This window comes from Hydra viridissima, unplaced genomic scaffold (assembly GCF_058129835.1).
Source record: "Hydra viridissima isolate aposymbiotic clone 2 unplaced genomic scaffold, HvirCarnegie_v1 scaffold_12, whole genome shotgun sequence".
Classification (NCBI taxonomy): Eukaryota; Metazoa; Cnidaria; class Hydrozoa; order Anthoathecata; family Hydridae; genus Hydra; species Hydra viridissima.
This window is the reverse complement of record NW_028324311.1, coordinates 9,892,001-9,908,285: the sequence shown is the minus strand read 5'-3', so window position 1 is coordinate 9,908,285 and position 16,285 is coordinate 9,892,001. Positions and strand designations below refer to the sequence as shown.

Genomic DNA, 16,285 nt, shown 5'->3' with positions numbered 1-16,285 from the left:
TTGCCTCTTTTCCTCCTTATTGGATTTCATAATAAGCTCCTGAACCAATTTGATAGCTCTCTCAGAAGAATCATTGACTACATCTAGAAATTTGATGGTAGTCTCAAACTCTAGATAAAAATCATTCAGCTTCCAGAACTGTGAAGGGGTTTTAAGCCACTGCACTTCCCCCTTCCCATGGCCAATCTTATCAAAGATTAGCCAAGATTCCTCAGTAACAAGAGATGCTAGGGATGGAGGCTGATCTTGGGAGTAGTCTAGTGAGTGAAGAACCTTCTTATCTACTTCAATACGCTCCAGTTGGAAGGCATTGGGTCTGTGCAAATGAGTACTATAGAGTTTCTGAGCTAACTCGTCTCTATCAGGGTAATTCTTATCAGCTAAAGCAAACACAACTAGAACTGGACTTAAGTACCAGTCGTGATTTGACATTATCGGACTACTTCAGTCGCTCCAGGAAGATTTATTTCCATAAACCTCTTCATTTCCCAGAGGGCTTTTATATCCTATAGAAAATTTAACGTAAATAAGCAATATTCTATCATTATAGTTTACATGTTTTTATTTTTATTTTTATTGTAAACCTTTATTATTTTTACCTGATATGGAGAAGCAGCTGGGAACTCAGCTCTATGGAACCATTTAGCATAAAATATACTGACAAACATAGCCATATCAGATATTTCTTCTTTGTTGTCTTTAGTTAGACCAGGAATGTGATCGAGTAGAAGGTACATTTTCAGATTGTACAATGCTTTAGCCATGAACCTGGCATGGTTTACAGGTCCAGGCATGTAAAACCTGAACCTCTCCTCCTTAGTAACAATCATCAAAGAGAGCTCAACTAACTCCTGGTAATCTTTTCTTGATTTCCAATCCTGTATTTTATTAATTTTTGTTTTTAAACATTAAAATACATGCAAAAATAGTTAACAGAAAAATAATGTACTAGAATGAATGATTCATTTTACCTTGTTTTTAGCTGATAAGAATTACCCTGATAGAGACGAGTTAGCTCAGAAACTCTATAGTACTCATTTGCACAGACCCAATGCCTTCCAACTGGAGCGTATTGAAGTAGATAAGAAGGTTCTTCACTCACTAGACTACTCCCAAGATCAGCCTCCATCCCTAGCATCTCTTGTTACTGAGGAATCTTGGCTAATCTTTGATAAGATTGGCCATGGGAAGGGGGAAGTGCAGTGGCTTAAAACCCCTTCACAGTTCTGGAAGCTGAATGATTTTTATCTAGAGTTTGAGACTACCATCAAATTTCTAGATGTAGTCAATGATTCTTCTGAGAGAGCTATCAAATTGGTTCAGGAGCTTATTATGAAATCCAATAAGGAGGAAAAGAGGCAAAATATGTTATTGTTTAACCATGTCTACAAGAGAAGTAAACAAGGATCCAAGAAGAACGATCTTGCAGCAAATGCTACTTCCAGCATTATTTGACTTTTTAGTCAACAAAACTGTACCATGATCAACAAAAAAAAGGATTTTTTAAAAATATTTTCTCAAATTTATATATAAAATGCAATATTGTGGTATGATATTTAAAACTTTTGATGGTTTAACTGTAAAAAATGATAAAAATGTAATCATTAGAAAATGATTGAAATTACAAAAGAAAATGATTGAAAAAGCAAAATATTCGGTTTTCCTAATTTTTTCAGGTTCATTCAGAATTTTTGCATAAAAAATTTTATTAAGAGTGCATTTTTATTTGTTTCTATTACTCATTCTGAGTTTACTGATGATTTTTTTTTTTTTTTTATTTTCCATTGTTTTAGGGTGGCCCACGGGCGTTGAAAGTTCTGAAAAATTGATAAAAATAATCAAAATTAAAAAGTTTAGGGCCCGTGGGCCACTAGAAACATTAACGAAAAAAAAAAAAAAAAAATTTATATATAAAACCAATATCTGGGCACCTTATAAGCTTCCACTCTAGTTGAAATTTTACAATGACCTATTTTTGAACCACCCTAGTGTATATGTATGCATACGCATAATAAACATATACATGTATGTTATATGTTTGTATAATATAATATACATACATATACACAATATATACAGTGCTTCCAGAATGTATTAGCGCACTCGTAATTTTTTTATTATGGACAACTTCAAATCAATATAAATTGCAAAGTAATTTTAATTTTGAACTATTTTTTTTTTAAATGAAAGTTAAAAGCAATTAAATTTAATTATAATGTCAAATATTGTCAACCTGCATGTTTTTTTATGAGTTAATTAGAAGTTTAATGACTACTCGGAAAAATGTCTGAAATTAAGCGTGCAAAAGTATTAGCGCACTCATTTAAAATGTATTAGCTTACTCGTTTAATTCCTTTGAGGAAAACTTTTGGTTAATTTTTTTTAAATTCTCTGCTGATTAGTTATAGCCAATAAAAAATATAAGAAGAGTAAATTGAAGTGGCGGAAATATCATTTGATACAGTTAGTTAAAACTTAAAAATTGCAACAACAAAAATATGGGTTTAAGGAGCATATCAATTGAAACAAAGTGGCAAGTTGTTGGGCTGAACAAAAGTGGTCTCAGCAATCGAGAAATTGGACGTCAACTTGAAATCAGTGAATGCAGCGTTAGAACAACGCTCAAAAGTTATAATGAGTTTGAAACAAAGACAAAAGTCGCTCTGGTCGTCCCAAAATAATGTGAGATAGGGACAAAAAAATAAAGCAATTATGCTCGCTAGACGCAACCCAAACATGAGCATAGCCGAAATCGCCTCAGACCTGAATACAGCGCTGGGTGCACATCAAGTTAGCCGATCAACAATTAGCAAGCTTATGAAGAAAAATCATCTCAATTCATACCTTGCAACAAAGAAGCCACTAATAAGTATCAAAGACCGTCTCAAGCGAATAAAATGGTGCAAAGAGAGAGCTGCATGGACTGTAGAGCAATAGAGAAAAGTAATTTTCTCGGACGAGTCAAATGTTGAACTTATAAGTTGCAAGAAAAGGGTTGTCTTGAGGAGATACAAAAACGAAAAATATAATCCTCGTTTTATCATGTAAAGCAATACGTGGAAGAAAAACGGTTGAATCTAATGCCTTGGCCCGCTCGCTCACCTGATTTAAATCCTATTGAGAATGTTTGGAGTGGGATGGACTGAAAATTACAAAAAAGAAAGCCCACTAACTTGGTGCAGCTCAAAACGCAAATCCAAGAATTGTGGAACACCGAGCCACAAGAATTAATCAGAAAACTTATAGATTCTATACCGCGTAGAGTCTTGGTATGCCTTAAAAACAAAGGTGGTCACATAAAATATTAAACTTTCTTAGAATCTTTAAAAAACTGTAAGTGCGCTAATACTTTTGCACACTTTTTTAATATTGTTTTTTTCACTCTTATTGTATTCTAATTAAATTCAAGATAATAATAAAGAAATATCTTTTATATACTTGACAATTAGTAATTCTGCTTTATTTTATGAATTAGTTAAAAAAAAAATTATCAACCAGCATTTTGTTTTTGAATTACACTCATTTGAAGTTCACTTAGGTAAAAAAAGTATGAGTGCGCTAATACTTTCAGGAAGCACTGTATATATATATACATATATATATATATATATATATATATATATATATATATATATATATATATATATATATATATATATATATATATATATATATATATATATATATATATATATATATATATATATATATATATGCAGTATTGGCTATTAATAACAATCCACCATGATTTTTTTTGACTTTGATTGATAGTAAATTGATTTCATTTGACTTTGATTGATAATAAATCAATGATTGTTTGACTCATTTCAAATAAAAAAAGTGTAAATTGATGAATATCATATTTTCTTTAAAATAAATATAGATTTTCATAAAAGTATTAATCGATGCGCTAAGTATCTGGTTTTTTTTAACACTTACCTCATAATCTAAAAAATTAATGGCCAAAATTAACAACCCACTCAATTATTTCAAAATTCTTTCAAAATTGCGTTTGTCTTTGAGTAAAACTTTGAACTTATTTGCGAACTTAATAATTACTGTCAGAGAATTTTTTTAAAATTGTTATAAATATTCGAAAAGTTTGTGTAAAATGAAATATAAAAATTAGTATCTAATTAACTACAACATTTCAGCAATAAAAAAAATCAAAATGACTGGAAAAACTATTGATAATATGAAAAAATGTAAAATCATAGCTGTAAATGAACAAAACATCTCAATGAGAAAAATTGCTAAGCATTTAAACACAACACATGCAACTGTTAGCAGAATTATCAGCCGATATCATAAATACAATACAATTGAAAATCTTCCGCGTCCTGGACCCAGAGTTTCAAATAAAAGAAATGAACGTTCACTTATTCGCATAGTGAAAAAAAATAGAAAGTTATCATCTACTTATCTCAGTCAAAAAAAGCTTCTGGTGTTGTTGAAACTTTTTAGTGCTCGAACAATTAGAAGAGTACTACGAAATCATAATTACATGTGGCGAGCTGCTTGCAAAAAACCACGTCTATCAAAAAAACATCAGAAAGCAAGGAAAAACTGGTGCTTAGCTCATAAAATTTGGTCTAAGAGCATGTGGCACAACGTTCTTTTCAGCGATGAAATGAACATTGAGGTTGATTCAAGAAAAAACCGAGTAATGCTGAGAAGAATGCCACATGAAAAAATGCGCCCAGATTGTTCTATGTATAGAACAAAACAAGGTAGTGGCATTATAGGCATCTGGGCCTGCATGAACTATGAAGGTGTCGGTTGCTTCAAACTATTTGATGGAAGGCTTGATTCTCAAAGATATTTAGACATATTAGATAATTATTTGATGCCTTCTGTTGACATTTTCCGAAAAGACACGGGAATTATCTTCCAACAAGATAATGCTCCATTTAATACTGCTAAGATTTGCAAGCAATGGTTTGAAGAAAACAACATTAAAGTCATATCTTGGCCTGCTAATATTCCAGATCTCAATTGCATAGAGAAATTGTGGTCTTGGTTAGACCACAATCTTGGTAAAATTGAAATAAAAGATCTGGACCAGCTGAAAGAAGAAGTAACAAAATTACTAAATAATGTTCCAAAAGATATTGCTCAGAATTTAGTGAATTCCATGCCGAAACGGCTCAATGAATGTTTAAAAGCTAAAGGATTGTCAACAAAATATTATTTTTTTATTTTTTTGTTTTTTAATTTATTTTTGTTTTTATGGTTAGTTAATTTTGTTGATGTGGTTTATGGTTGGTTAATTTTGTTGATGTGGTTTATGGTTAGTTAATTTTGTTGATGTGGTTTATGGTTGGTTAATTTTGTTGATGTGGTTTATGGTTAGTTAATTTTGTTGATGTGGTTTATGGTTAGTTAATTTTGTTGATGTGGTTTATGGTTGGTTAATTTTGTTGATGTGGTTTATGGTTAGTTAATTTTGTTGATGTGGTTTATGGTTAGTTAATTTTGTTGATGTGGTTTATGGTTAGTTAATTTTGTTGATGTGGTTTATGGTTGGTTAATTTTGTTGATGTGGTTTATGGTTGGTTAATTTTGTTGATGTGGTTTATGGTTGGTTAATTTTGTTGATGTGGTTTATTTTGGCCACATTTTTTTTTTTTTTGATACATATGAACACTTGTTTTCATTTCAATATTTCAGTTTTTAATTCTTTTATTTATTATTACTTTATAATAAATTTATATGGTAATTATTTGATTTATTTGAATAAAAAAAAATTGAAGAAAAAATCTCTTTTAATTTTTAAAATATGTAATTTCAAACATATATCCATACTACAATAACATGATGGATTGTTATTAATGGTCAATGCTGTATAATACAAATGTACACAAACGTATATGTATATATTTAATAAACTATGAAAAAGATGTGGCCTGTTGGTCTAGGGGTATGATTCTCGCTTAGGGTGCGAGAGGTCCCGGGTTCAAATCCCGGACAGGCCCACTTTTTATTTATTTAAACTGCGTTTATCAGATAGAGTTAAAATAATTTTAGTGTAAAAATGAGAGGTAATTTTAGTGTAACATTGAGAGGTAGTTTTGAATGCTACAATTAAATGTTTTACGATTCGTATAAAGTAGTGAAAAGAAGCAGAAATAGATTTTACTTTTATGTAAAAGTAAATAGATACATAGCCTACTTTATTTATACGGCCGGATATTTTACATTTTGAAAAAAAAAATAGAAGGCCAGTTTTCAAAATCGTAATGTTTCGAAAACTTAAGACTTTTTGAATATTTGCAAATGTATTTTACTTTCTAAATTTAAAAAGTCGACAAAAGTAGTTTATATTAATAAATTTAGATACTAAACGAATATTATGTAAAAAATAAATAAATAAAAAGATATCAAAACAAGCCTTTATTTTAAAACTTAGAATTTAAGTAAACAGACAATTTAAAAAACAAGAATATTTATATAAAATCTTTAAATCTTTTTCTTTTTTCATCAAAATAAAAAATAATTGTATTATATATAATTTTTTGAGTTTTTACAAATTTTCTCTTTTTAAAAGATTTTACATGATCAACAGCTACTTCGCTGGTAGAGATAGTTCTTTTATTATTAAGAAAAATGTTGATAACAATTCTTCCAGCAAGTTTTATCCCAGTTTTCTCATGCATGGGACAAGAAAAAGTCTGAAAAGAGTCACAAAAGTGATTTACCAAATATTCTAAAGCTTGTCATGCATGTAAATTAAATTTCTTTATTTTGTTATAAGAGTAGTCAATCATAGCAAAGGATGTGCAAACATAATCCAAAAGTGATGGTGAAGGAATAGTGAGACCACCCCTAGAAATAATTAAATAAGTATGATCAGGATTGCTTTCATCAATATTAGCACAACATAAAAATTCTTGGCAGCATGTACCCAAGCGCTTTTTTAGTTTCTTTGCTATATATCCAGCAATATGAGCACCTACTTCTCTACTTTCTGGTGCTAGATTCATGATTTCTGGAGCACACTGAGTTGTATCGATATCAAGAAGAAAGTTTTTCAAATCTGTTAAATTATTTTCTGACTCGAGCACTTAAAGTAAACTTCTCACAGTTTGGTACCTTTTGCAATTGCCAAGCTTCAATCTAGTGTGCCATTTCCCTAAGAAAACCAGGTTTTTTATCTCCAGAAACAACTGCATTACCTAAAATATTACATGTTGAATACTGACTTTTTGAATTTGATAAAACCCACCACTTGTAAAATAGTGTCAAAAAATCTGCACTACTTTAAGATCAGGGAATATGAGTGCACTACTTTAAGATCAGGGAATATGAGTGAATTGCTGCAGAAGTAGTTTCATCAAAAATTGCAAGTGCTAAAGAAACGTTTTGTTTAAAATTGCCTGGATGTAATATTTTTATTGTTATTTTTGGTGTTTTAAGCAAACCAGCATCAAGAGCGAGGTCTTTTTCATAAATATTGTGGAAGGTGCTCCATTTTATTTCTCCACCACATACAATTATAAGATCTTTAAATCCATCAAACTTAAAATCTGGAAATAAAAATCTTTTACAATTTAACAAATTATTTCTGATATTTTTAATAAGATGTACAACATCGAAACAAAGGTAAATCTTCATTAGATTGTAAATAAAAAACAAATCTTCAGCTTGTTGATTTGATGCACAAAGGATTTTTTTAAAACAAGAAACATTAGAGGAATGGTTGTCAAGCACAATAATTCTAACATTAAATTCACATTCAGTAAGAATATGAAGACATTCAAAAATTTATTCTTTCAACCATTCAGCATTGATTGTTTTTTTAGGTGATGATTTAATCACATATGGAATGTTTTGTTTCAGGCCAACTATCATAAAACAAACTATTCCATTATACAATTCTCCAGACTCATCACTACCAATCATCTCTCCACCAAAATACTCTTCACATTTTTGCAAGTACATTTCATCAAAAATCAAGCAAATGTCTTGAGATATCTTCCCTTCTAATTTTAAATGTTTTGCAAAACTTAGAGCATCAATATTTCCACTAGTTATATTTTTAAGTAAAGATATTGATGGTAAAGGCAATTCTTCATGCAAAAGTTGGTATGACTGTGTAGAAGTATATCATAACATCAGTGAATATTTTATAATATTGGCTGAAAAAATAGGTTTCTTTATATACTTAATTTGCTGTAATTCAGTCAATAAACATGAAAACTGTTTAGCTTGTGATTTAATGTAGGTAGGAAAATTATAAAGCATACTTTTACGAGATAAACAACAATCTCTTCCATGATGAAACCACTGAGGCAATGGCAGGGGTGAACCTTTGTAAAATAATTTAACATGCATCTCCTTGTTTATGCGAATGCACTCTGTAACTTCAGGAATAGATAAAGTACTATGACTCAATTTATAAAAAAATTACATAATCATCATACTTCAAGAATGAAAAACCATCTGGAGCAAGACTTTTAGTAATATCATCCAAGTCATTAATCAAATCACTCAATAAAAACTGTCCATATTGATCTGGCTGAAATATTCTTTTAGTTGGTGATTTTCTTAACGAATTAGAAGATTTTATAAGTTGTGATGGACCTTCTTCAGGCAAATTTGTGCAATCCAAAATAGTTGGAATAGGCTTCAGTTTTTTTATTAATCGAAAACATTGATTCGTATTATCTTTCTTATAATATTTTTTTTCAAAATGTTTGATGCATATTAAAGAAGAATTAGTAGGTGTCCAATCTTTTCTATTTACAAATTTAATCCAATTTTTTTCAACTCTTCATTTTTGGAAACGAAAATACTACTGTAGATACTTCACCATAATTTGAACGAAAATTCACAATACAACATTTGTTAACCATATTCTTTGAAACTCCAGCTGCTCTTTTAAAAACGCCTTAGGAAAAAACTGGCCTTCTATTTTTTTTTAAAAATGCAAAATATCCGGCCGTATAAATAAAGTAGGCCATGATAGTGACCCTAAGAATTTTAAGTAAAACATCGCTTCCTTGATAAATTTCAATTTTGTTGAAATTTATCTAGGATTTCTCAGAATTATGCAATTTACAGCTTTAATCAATTTTATTGTTTAGATTTTGTGGTTCACCGAATTTGTTTATTCATGGCGAGATTTAAAAAAAATCTCTTGACAGAGATTTGTGACAGAGCGTTTATCTTACAGTTTATCCCATCAATAACGAGTAATAGTTCAAGAAAAATCAGGGGAGGGTTTAGGGTTAGGCTTGTTAGGCGCGTCGACTAACATCTTTTTTGGTAAACACTTTTTAATTAAAAAGCTTTCTAATTTTAAAAAAATACATTCTTCAATTTTATTTTGTGATTTTTTGGGTGTAAATTAGCGGTGTTGCGTTAAAAAAGTTAGTAGTTAAAAAAGTTAACAAATAGTTCTGCGCATGCGTTACGCGTGCGCAGTATGATTAAAAAGCGTTCGTTAGGGTGTTGCGTTAAAAAAGTTAGTCGTTAAAAAAGTTAACAAATAGTTCTGCGCATGCGTTACGCGTGCGCAGTATGATTAAAAAGCGTTCGTTAGGGAATGAAATTTGGCGTTAAAAAAGTTGCATCGTTTCGTTAGGGTATGTAAAATATTAAAAAGTAGTTTATACTTTACATTAAAAATGGCTGCCCATGTTTACTAAGTTGCTGTATTCATAAGCTTTACTACTGATATATGGACCAGTAGTTCAAATGAAAGCTTCATGAGCCCGAAAGGTCACTGTTTAGACAATACATTTAATCAGAAAACTTGTACTTAGAGTAGCTATTTCCTGAGAGGCATACAACAGCAAATATTGCTGAATTGACTGAAGATATTATGGCTGTATTTAGAATATCACCTTCAAAAATTAATTTAATAGCTGGAGATAATGGTGCAAATATTTTTAAGGCTATTATAGATAGCCCATATGATAGTATGCCTTGTTTTTTACACACACTGCAACTAGTAATTAATGAGTGTATTTTTGAACAAACAGTTGTCAAGAATGTCATTGCGAACTGCCATTCAATTGTTGGGCATTTCAGCCATTCTCCCCAAGCCTGACCTAAACTTAAAGCTCTTCAAGAAGCAAACAATGTTCATAAGCACAAATTTATTCAAAATGTTCCAACAAGGTGGAATAGTACCTATCATGTGTTGTGATTCTTAGTGTTTATATTGTTTTTGAACTTTTTGTGTTATGAACTTTTTGTGTTATATTTAAAACTCTTGTATCTTTAGATAAGTATATTATTGTTGAATAAAGCCTTTATCAAGAGGTTTATGTTTATTGGGTTCATCACAATTTATTCAACATATATATATATATATATAAAATGTCAAAGATCTTAAAACCAACAAGGCTTGATCTTGACCATAATGCACCAACTGCTTCAAAAGAATGGAAGCATTGGAAACGAACATTTGAGAATTTTATTGAGGATTGTGGAGAGGATGCTCCAGATAAATTTCGCTCCATCATTAATTTTGTATCATCCAATGTTTATGATTACATTGAAGAGTGTGATTCCTATGAGAGCATCATTGAAACACTGGAAAACTTATATATAAAAACCCCTAATGAAATTTTTGCAAGGCATCAATTACTAATAAGGCATCAAACATCAGGTGAATCTCTTGAAGACTTTCTTCAGGAACTACGCAAACTTAGCAAAAACTGTAATTATAAAGATGTCTCAGCTGAACAATATCGAGAGGAACAAATAAGAGACGCTTTTATTTCTGGAATAACCTCAAATTACATTCGTCAACGCCTTCTTGAAAATTCAACATTGAATTTACAATCAGCATTTAACCAAGCTCGCTCTCTTGACATTGCTCAGAGGAACTCTGAGTCTTATATACAGAAACCCCCCTCATCATCAACCAGTCCAAATATTGTTGCTACTATAGAGCTACCAGAAGAATCTACAGCAGCACTTAATGCAATGCCTGTTCATCCACAAACAAATTGTATTTATTGTGGTAATCAATCTCACAACCAACTCAATCGAACCTCTGCTCGGAAAAATTGTCCAGCTCAAAATGTTACATGTTTTAAATGTGGAAAAAAAGGACATTTCTCCAAAGTTTGTCTTGGCCGGTCAATCAATAAGACCCACAGTGTTACTGCTGCAGTGCATAAACCAAGTTTGTGTACTCTTTCAAGTGGCTGTCCTGAGAGCCTTTCTCATGCATCTGTTGTTGTCAAAATTAATGATGAATCATTAACAGCACTAATTGATTCTTGTAGTTCAGATAATTTTATAAGCAAAAAAATTATTGATAATTTGAAAATAAAAACGATACCCAGTAAAAGAAAAATTTCTATGGCCCTCACAACAATGGAGTCTGGTTTGGTGGGTTGTTGCTCAGTTAACCTCGAACTAAATGGTTTACTGTATAATAATGTTCCGTTTGGTGTCTTGGAAAATCTTTGTAGTGATATCATACTTGGATATGACTTCCAAAAGCAACACAAAAATCTTATTTTTCCGTTTGGTGGAGAAAAAGAAGACTTAATAGTCACGAAGGAAAATAACCTATGTGCCCTGCAAATGGCTCAAATAAAAATACCTTCCTTGTTTATGGGTATTTCAAACAAAACGCAGCCAATAGCTACTAAATCAAGAAGGTTTAATAAAGATGACCAAAATTTTATTGAAAGTGAAATATCACAGCTATTATCAGATGGTATAATTGAGCCATGCTTCTCACCATGGAGAGCCCAGGTAGTGGTTGTAAAGGATCTTACTAAATCAAACAAAAAAAGACTTTGCATTGATTACTCTCAAACAGTTAACCTTTACACTGAATTAGATGCATATCCTCTCCCCAGAATAGATGATATGATAAATGAACTTGCAAAATACAAGGTATTCTCTACCTTTGACTTAAAAAGTGCTTACCACCAAATTCCTATAAAAAATTCAGATAAAAAGTATACAGCATTTGAAGCAAATGGTAAATTGTTCCAATTTTCCAGGATTCCATTTGGAGTTACTAATGGTGTGTCTATGTTCCAAAGATCTATGGACAAATTTGTTGAAGAAGAAAAGTTGCATGACACTTTTCCATACCTTGACAATATAACCATTGGTGGCTATGATCAGGCACATCATGATGAAAATTGTCTACAGTTTCAAAGCGCCTCACAACGTTGGGGCTTAACATTAAATGAATCAAAATCTGTCATTTCAGTTCCTTCGATAAATATTCTTGGTTATTGCATTAGTCATAACAACATAAAACCAGATACTGAACGATTACGTCCTTTAGATTTACTACCTCCTCCATCTGATGTTTTATCACTTCGTCGAACTTTGGGTATGTTTTCTTATTACTCAAAGTGGATCCCTTCTTTTGCTAATAAAGTTCGACCTTTAATTAATGTTAAATCATTCCCAATCGATAGTGAAGCATTTGAAGCATTTCAATTACTTAAAAGAGAACTTCACTCTGCCACTTTGAGTTCTATTGATGAGAGTTTACCTTTTGTTGTTGAATGTGATGCATCAGATGTAGCTGTATCAGCTACCTTGAATCAAAATGGTCGCCCAGTTGCCTTCATGTCTCGGACATTAAACAAAAGTGAAATTAATTACCCTGCAGTAGAAAAAGAAGCAGTGGCTATTATTGAAGCTGTTCGAAAATGGCGGCATTTGTTGTTACGAAATCAATTCCAGTTAATCACTGATCAGCGTTCTGTAGCTTTTATGTTTGATAACCGAAAGAAAACAAAGATTAAAAATAGTAAGATTCAGTGCTGGAGGATGGAGTTAGCAGAGTTTAGCTATACTATATCGTATCGTCCTGGAAGTGATAATGTAGTCCCTGATGCACTTACGCGTGCTTTTTGTGCCACAACTCAGCCTCAAACAAACCTAAGCGATATACATAACTGTTTATGTCATCCAGGAGTCACTCGCATGCTTCACTTTGTTAAATCTAAGAACTTACCTTTTTCCACCGAAGAGGTCAAGAAAATTTGCTCTAACTGCCATATTTGTTCAGAATTAAAACCAAAGTTTTATCGATCTGCAAATGTCAGTGAGTTAATCAAATCGATACGTCCAATGGATCGTCTAAGTATAGATTTTAAAGGACCATTGCCATCGAATTCTAGAAATAAGTATTTATTTACAGCTATTGATGAATATTCTCGGTATCCATTTGCAATCCCGTGTCCAGATATCAGTTCAACAACCGTTGTGAAATGTTTAGACCAAATATTCTCTTTTTGTGGTTTTCCAACTTACATTCATTCTGACAGAGGCTCGTCATTCATATCTAATGAACTAAAATCTTACCTGACTCAGAAAGGAATTGCAACAAGTAATTCCACTCCATATCATCCTATCAGTAATGGACAAGTTGAGAGGTACAATGGGTTGATTTGGAGAAATATTTGTTTGGCACTAAAAACCCACAACCTAGATGTTAGAAATTGGGAGATTGTTCTATCCGATGCCCTTCACTCACTACGTTCGTTATTATCAACTGCAACTAATTGTACACCCCATGAGAGATTATTCAGTTTCCCTCGGCGTTCATCATGTGGAACTTCATTACCCTCATGGTTAACTCCTGGTCCCATTTTTCTTAGACGTTTTGTGCAAACAAACAAAAACGATAATCTTGTTGATAAAGTCGAATTAGTGGATGTAAACCCAACATATGCTAATATTCGTTACCCGGATGGAAGAGAATCAACTGTTTCACTTCAAGATCTTGCACCATACTCTGCCCCACAAGAAAAGTCTTGTAATATCAACGAGAATAGAATTATTGAATCTCATGATAATGCAACTGCGGAAGTGTTTAATGTAAATAAAAGCCCATCACCGAAAATTGCATCGGAAATAAGTGTCGAAGTCAATAAACCAATAAATGAGTCATCTACTGACGTTTTGCGACGTTCTACAAGAACTTGCAAAGTTCCTGCAAAATTTGATGACTTTATACTAAACTGACGAAGCTAGTGTCTTTTCTATATAGATGGGAAAATTGTTGTGATTCTTAGTGTTTATATTGTTTTTGAACTTTTTGTGTTATGAACTTTTTGTGTTATATTTAAAACTCTTGTATCTTTAGATAAGTATATTATTGTTGAATAAAGCCTTTATCAAGAGGTTTATGTTTATTGGGTTCATCACATCATGTTAGAACAAATTTATGAACAGGAAACCTCTAACCATATATGCACTTGAATATGGTAAGCTTCCTTCATTAAATGCAAACAAATGGATAATTATTGGACAATTTAGTGTTTTGCTAAAAAATTTCCAAAAAACAACAGTTCGCTTGAGTGAAAGAAATTCTATTGTCTCAAATATTATACCACAGATACAGCTTTTGAAACATTTCATTAATAAAGCTTCAATTTATGACAACTGATTTAACTTATTCAATTGAGAATAAATTCAAACAATATACTGATAACTATAACATCATCTTCTCAGCATTTCTTGATCCCAAATTCAAATCAAAAATGTTCAAAAATGAAAACACCTTCTCAGCTGCTAAAACAAGTATTGAGAACATAACCTGTCAACTTATTAGAACCCATGAAAATATAATAAACATCAAAGTTACTGAAAATGATTGGTCTGCAGCTTGTGACATTGAAAATTTTGACTCAGAATATGCAAATAATGGTACAGTACTAAATGAATACAAAGATATAGTAGAAATGGGTTTTTAGAATTGCTTTGAAGAACTTATAGGATTTAATTCTAAACAAATCTGCCAACCACAAACTTTAATTTCAAATGAAGCTTTATTAAACGAAATTCAACTCTACTCAAATGAAGACCTTATTCACAAAAAAAGCAATCCTTTGTTGTGGTGGAAATCACAGAAAACTAAAATGCCACTATTAGCAAAGCTTGCTTTAAAGTATTTAAGCTGCCTACCGTCTTCTGTGGAGAGTGAAAGACTTTTCAGTATTGGTGGAAATGTATATACTGCAAAGAGAAATAGCTTAACAGGAGCTCATGGTGAAATGGTAATGTTTCTGAACTATAACATGAGAAATTAAAAATATTTGATTTTGTCTCTTCAGCCTATTTTTTAAATAAACAAATTTTAAAATAAAAAATATTCTATGTTTTTGTCTTTGAGAGAACCGGTTAAAGTATCAGTGTCAGTATAATTCTTTTAGAAGTGAGTATCTATGTTCTATTTTTTCATGAAATATAATTTATTTAGGAGTTTAAAAGCTTTGATACTATGAGGAGGTCAAATGAAAAAAAAAATGCCATGAAAAAAGTTTAACTTTAAAGAATTAGAAAATTGTGCGAAAAAAAAATTTGGAAAAAACAATTGAAACTCTAAATAAAATAAAAAAAGAAAGTCTCCCAATGCCTTGATCAAAATTTCAAAGCATATTCTGTTGTGGATTTGAAGTTTGCGCAAATAAACCGGGGTAACTTTGGTCAGTTTTGGCAGTTTTTCTTAAACATCTCTGAATCTTATTAACTTTTTTACAGCTTTCTCTTTTGGTAATAACATTATAGGTCTTGGCTATAGGGCTCTATATTTATTTCTTTCATTTTTTTATTACAAATATTTTTAAACGCCGAAAAGTGACCAATGTTACCCCAGGTTTTTATCATGTTTAATCAATAATACCCCTGCTATGGGGTAACATTCGTCACTTTGGAGTTTTAAAAAATCATCAGTCCTTAAACACTTAGAGAAACATGAAAAAAACATTTAAATGGACAAAAAATTTTGCAACAATGCGCCCTGTTATTGTGCAAAAGTCATTAAAAGTCATTTTCTAGTAGGTCATCATCCTCATCTGAGGATGATGACACTTGTTTAACTCTTGCCCTTTTCTTGTTATTCTTGGTGTTATTGTTATTCTTTGATGTGGTAGGAGTTGTGTTATTCACCAGATCTTGCGGTGTTATGGCTTTGCCAGGTGTGATCTTTTTTCTTCTGGTGCGCTTTGTTTTCCCATCTTGTCCAAAATGTTTCACTAATAGACCTGCTATAGCTTCATTGAATACTTCCTTAACAGTACTACCGGTACCTCCTCCAATGTCTTTGTTAACCTGTGGCAAACGCTTCATGACCATTTCTTTATCGAAGGGAAATATTCCACTAGCCTTGAAGTCAGATCTTAAATTATCGCTTTTCAATCGACGTTGCAGTAGAGCAAGAAGACCGTGGATCTGATTTTTCGGTATTGATTCTTTGATGCGCGATTCCTTTCGCCAATTTTCCAGTATCCTGCGCCATTCTATCTTTAGCGGACGGAAAACAGCAACGTCTAGCGGTTGAAGCAAA

General features: G+C 31.6%; 1 non-coding gene and 1 pseudogene across 1 annotated transcript; one reads left to right on the top strand and one right to left on the bottom strand.

Annotated features, from left to right (window-relative positions):
* Nucleotides 1-5,903: 5,903 nt before the first annotated feature.
* On the top strand, nt 5,904-5,975 carry Trnap-agg (transfer RNA proline (anticodon AGG)). Its single transcript has one exon. It is a non-coding gene; the product is annotated as a tRNA-Pro (tRNA).
* A 491-nt stretch (nt 5,976-6,466) lies between these two features.
* On the bottom strand, nt 6,467-9,239 carry LOC149881165 (uncharacterized; annotated as a pseudogene).
* Nucleotides 9,240-16,285: the final 7,046 nt, after the last annotated feature.